The following is a 6,000-nucleotide window of genomic DNA, read 5'->3' as shown; positions in this document are numbered from 1 at the left end:
ATGCTCCACAGTTGGGAATTATTAAACCGATCTCTATGAACTATCTTAAAGATAGGGTCAACGAGGTTGGAAAGTTAGCAGAATTTGAAAGTAGCTTCGCCTCAGGAGCTCCGTCTAAACCCACCAACTCCCCTCGGGGTTCCTTCCAAGGCAACGCCCCCCCACACACATGCACGAGCACCGCCGCATCGTAACTACTTCACAGACACAGAGCGGAGAGAGGACCTCAACTCAACAACGCTACCTCATGACAAGTAACCGTGGCAGTGCTACTGCAGGGCTGAGTTTTCTCTTCCATTCTCCAGTAAACTTGCGGCGGCGACGCGCTTTGAGTTCAGGCTGGTGCACGCCAAGGGTAGAGTATGAGCAGGGAGGCATCTGATTGGTTCTGTCCAAGCGGACCGCGAGGCAGTGATTGGTAGATGTTTTTACAGGATTACAGCAGCTACAGATGACGGATCTTTTCCGGTCCTTTTTCAGAGCTCATAAGTAATGGATCGCTGTCGGGGTGTAAAGACCATTTCAACCAATATAACAAACAGTGTAGACTGGAGAACATCATCAACCCTGCCTTTAACTGACTTTATGTATTGATTCTGACACATTAAATGTTAAAACTGGACTCATAGAGGAACAGAAACCAGCAATAGACAATCATTTTTTTATCTTGACTAAAAAACCCTTTCAAACCTTTTGTAATAGAATATAAAAACATGATGCATTGCTAAAAAGGTTATCTGTAATAGCTCACTCTATCTATTGCAAAATTACGTTCCCATACAACTAAACTGCATTCTCAATTATGTTTTGGCGGAAATATATTTTCTCTTGGATTACGGTCGCAGTTTTAAACACGTGGTTAATGCTGTAAATTGAAACAAAAACACACAAAACTAATTGGTTAGGTTTAGTAAAATATCATGGTTTTGCTTCAGTATGTTTCTTATGTTTGTTACGTTATCCAAGTTACGGGCGGAAATTAAAATAAGAAAACATTGACTTTTAGTTTCACACGGAACACAAACAATGGTCTACTATGGTACATCTCTTAAAAGTACACAGACATGTACTCCTGTATCTTTATCTCTGGGTGTGCAGCAGTGAGTGTCCGGCTGAACTGTTAGAGTGTGAGTTCCCCAGGTTGTCTTTCTTTTTGTTGAAGTACCAGTAGGTCATGGCTGTAAAAGACCTCAAACTGTCTTGTTTACAGTGTTGTTGAACCTCCTGCTGTTTTGCAGCTGTGGGCTTATTTTGAAGCCAGTATGTGAACAATGTTGCGCAGCTGAGACAGATGAAGGTCAGGCCCCCCAATACTATAAGAATATTTAAACCATGTTTTTTAAACCGAAGTGGTTGCTCATCGGTTCGTCATGGGTGTCTTCCAGAGATTGAGAGAAGGAAACAATCATCTTTTCTTTAATTTAAGTGTTTATTTTGTGTACAGTTCAGAGTGTTTAAAGGGCTGACTTAATCTCACCTCTCTTGAACCTTTTCTCTACTGGTCTCCTACATTCATTGATTATCATAAAGTGGACATGTCTGTAAAGGGGAAACTTGAGGTCAGAGGTCAAGGGACCTCTTTTAAAAATGTCCATGCCAGTTTTTCCTTTTTGGAGCATTATTTAACCCTCTTCACGACAAGATTCCTCAGGTTTTCTAGTTTCATATGATACCGGTATCTTCACTCTTGCTTTAAAACTGAGTCCGCTACAACCTCTAATAGATCGATTACGTTAAAGAAATTAGTGGCGTAAAAACAAATTTGCGTCAACGCATTATTATCACATTAACTCTGACAGCCCTAATTAATATACACATATTTCTGAGTAGTAAGGAATGACGAAGGAAAAAAAAACATTTTGTGAATGTAGCCATTGTATCTGTTTGCTGTTGCACTTCCTGCAAAGCAACGGGGTACTATATCACAATGAAGAATTTGCTATTACTCTTGAGAGATCCTTATCTTCACAAGGTCCTGTATAGAATAAGCTTTTTTTTATCTTTGAAGCCAGTACGGACTTCCTTCTGCTTTGGGAAAGATGATATAGGATAAATAATTGATTGGTAAATTCATAGATATGTGGTGTAAGAAATGCACCAACACTATAAACAACACCAGCTACAGCAGCTAGTGGGGTCGGTTGTTTGACCTCAGGAGTCACGATACATCCAGTGAGAATCAGAGTCTAAAGTTTTGTTGGAGAAAGTAAAAACTTCTGAATTGTCTTCTGCGATAGTCTATTTGGAAATGACCTCACAGGTAAAACACAATGAATCATTTGAATGCTATAAAACACCTTTTCAATATATCTACAACCTTCAGTGTTGGCCCCAGTACATCCCGTGCCACCTCACGTAAGCACATTCCTGATACTGCACCATGAATCATCCTCTCCCCCGTTTACTGCACTTGTTCTCTTGTTGCAAGCACAATTGTTGGTTATGCCGCCCTTTCGCTCCGACTATTCTGAAACGAGCAGCATTAGCTAACAGTCTTTTTTCCCCCCGAAAAATCAGCTTTACCCTTGAGCAGCAGGTATATAATGTGCAAAGCAATTGATTTCTGGGAATGGTAACCTCTCAGGTCTGTTACCTGCTTAAGTGGAACACTACAATGTCAACCTTTTCCATTATAAAAAAAAGATTAGATGCAGTTGCTCCTGGTTTCATCATACCTTATGTAAGAGACATTTCTTGTTGAACTCTGCAGGTTCGTCTGGACACCTCTGGCAGCTGAGAAGAGCTTCTGCCTTGTTTATTTTATGTAACGCAACTCAAATCCCTCTTAGACCCATTAACTCGGAGAAGCATCTCCAGATCCCATCGCATCAATAACAATTGAGAGCGGACAAATGAACCTGTTAAGATTCAAGGATTCTGACCACAAAGGGGTCAATCAACTGTATGTTAATTGGCTCTATTTTCACCCTGACTGATTTTGCACCTAATTTGTATCGCAGCTTAGAGTCACTGATCAATTATGAAAACGTTTTCGGAATCCGCATGCACCTCAAATGCACTTTCAACCGTGGTAGAATATGAATTAGAGGAGCCTATCCGTTGTGAATTCCAATTAATAATTTACATTTAAACAGACATGTTCATTTCAAATGCCCCTGTTGGTCTGTTGTTGTGCTCCGGTCACAGTGAAAGAAAGATATCTCCCCTGAGTGGCTCTCATACGTCTTTGTACTTCAGTCTGAGACACTCAGGATATGGAACTAAACCAATTTCCGGTGTATTTGCTCAAAACATCAGATGGCGCTTACTGTATCTGTGCAGGTTTACGTGGCCAAGTAGGATCATTACTCATGTTCAAACATCACAGCACACTTCACAGCAAAGACAGATGCTCAATCCGACTGTGTCAAATTATAATGTTGATATAAAAAAAATCTGTAAATCAATGGAAATCTTGAGACTGAAGCCAGCGGGCAACCTCTGCTTCTGAAAAGTGAAGCCAATGCTGAAGTGCCTTAAACTCACATTCTTTCCAATAGCCAGCAGGGGGCGACTCCTCTGGTTGCAAAAAGAAGTCTGATTGTATAGAAGTCTATGAGAAAATGAGCCTACTTCTCACTTGATTTATTACCTCAGTAAACATTGTAAACATGAGTTTATGGTCTCAATCACTAGTTTCAAGTCTTCTTCAATACATCATGTATTCATTTAGTAAATTATGGTCCCATTTAGAGTCAAATAGACCATAAGCAGGGGATGCTTTAGGGCGGGGCTACTTTGTGATTGACGGGTCTTCCTCCCCGTCTGGGAGTTGTTTGTGTTTTCGTCTTACAATTCTAACCTTTTCACAATGTTATTTCAGTTCATGAAAGTTAATTGTAGCATTTCAGTCACCTACAAATGTCAGCATTCGGTTATACTTAGCTCGACCCTCTCGTGTCACTTCGAGTTGCAAAAACCAAGATAGCCACGGCCAAAATGCCGAACTCAAGGCTTCAACGCGGCAGTCCACAAACCAATGTGTGACGTCACAGTGACTACGTCCACTTCTTATATACAGTCTATACCTGAATAAAATGCTCAATAACAACATATTTTAAAAAGCCCGTGGCAAGTGAATTATGACTCCTATAGTGTGACATAATAGCAGCACAAAGTTTACAGATGGAGGAGGTCGGACAGGTTAAGTGGGTTCACAAAATGTTGAACTTTAATACAGGAGACCGCTGTTCATTTCTCATACCCACAGTCAATGTGGCTTTCCTGTTACCATAACCAAAATGTTCCCCTAACCCGAACCAAACCTGAATCAGATCTGCAGTGCATAGGATTGTTTTTTTGTGTAATTTTGCCTTTATTTGACCGTTAACAGCATAGAGAGAGAGTAAACATGGGGAGAGAGTTGTTGTGGGTGTTGTGGGTAGGTGGTATGCACCTTAACCATTTGCTTATGAATTATTTGAGTTAAGTGTATTATTACTATTTCTGTATACTGTGCAGCACAGGTGATTTTCCAAGAAAAGTAGAGGTTAAAAATGGATGTGTGCTATAGGGTCTCTGCGTCGAGACATACTGTACGTGAACTTCACAGCATCCATGATTGATCATAAATCCATAAGTAATTTAAAAACATGCAAGGACACAGGTTCAATACAACTCTAAAGAATACACACAGAAAAATTCTACTTCCCATAAGACTGGTGTGAAGGATAACTACAACCAAGAGGCAGATTTCTTAACTCTTCACTGTCTGTAAGCTAATTAAAATTTAATGCATTACCACATTGCTTTGCATTCTATTCATTTCCATCACATACTCACAACAGCAACATAAAAGAAGCCATAGGGCACAGTGTTGTGTTGTCTCTCACTGTTTCTAGGCCTGCGAGTGTCACAGGCACAACGTGGAAAATAGGACAGCCATTGAATGCTCCTTCAAAATCCACTCCAACAGAAATGAGTCACACAGACACCGTTCAAGAACTGCAATCTTCAAAAACTTATTTTACGAGCTGTCTCATATTAAATATGAAAAAAGATCCACAGTTCCACAGTTTATTGACTACGTTTTGCTTCAGTAAGTTAAAAGGAGAACAAAGACGGTATAGAGCGCCTTGTTTACGGCTGCTTGCAGGCTGCTGCCCCATAAAGCTGCACATTCAAGCCAACACAGATACAATTGTATTTCATGGTTACAACTCTTTGATACGGCGGCTCGTGTGTCGTAAAAGACGCTGCAATTAAAACCCACTGCATCATAGTTGGAACATGACACAAAGCGTACCGGCTCCAATCTGCTCAGTGTGTAAATCATTACAAGTCCTCCAAAGAGGATGGTTGTGTGTGTGTGTGGAGTAAATATAAGAGTGTGTATCAAGTACACAAGAATACAAGCATGTTTTATTCTTGGTTGCCTTGAATGTCATTGTGTGCAATTTGTCCGTTTTCTCCACCACTCATAATTCAAAATGTGGATTGTTTTACTTAAAGGTATAATATGCAAGAATTTAAAAAAAGGAATTTAGAAAAAATAATCCCTCTCAATCATCACTTTTGACCCACTAGAAGTGTGTGGTGGTGTCAGTTTCTGCAGAGACCCTGCAGCCCTCGGCCTGTATTTTCTTGTTTTATTTCTCTGATTCACTGCTGTGTTCTCACTAACGCCACTCCCTCTCTTCATTCACTCTATAGATCGCTCGACCATCGCTGCTCTTTCTCTCCCTTGCGCCCTCGTTTAGCCGAGGAGCAGTGTCGGAGGAATGTACCACAAAGCATTCGCTATACTATGTTGTTTGAGGACACTGTTCAAATCAAACAGCAGACTATGTTGAAGACACAGATAGCATCGCTTGTTCAACGCCTTCTATAGCATGCAAGACGGACGACACAGGAATGCAGAACGGTGAGATACGAACTCTCTGTGATCGGGCCTCAAAGACATTCACTCCTGACCTCTCCTTAGGGGGCCTGCCTGAACCTGTGTCTCAATATTCACGTCGTGTCATTTAAACTTGACCTTTGATTTCCATTTTAGTCTGT

The sequence above is a fragment of the Sebastes fasciatus genome, chromosome 10, assembly GCF_043250625.1.
Source record: "Sebastes fasciatus isolate fSebFas1 chromosome 10, fSebFas1.pri, whole genome shotgun sequence".
NCBI classification, from domain to species: Eukaryota; Metazoa; Chordata; class Actinopteri; order Perciformes; family Sebastidae; genus Sebastes; species Sebastes fasciatus.
This window is presented reverse-complemented; position numbering follows the sequence as displayed.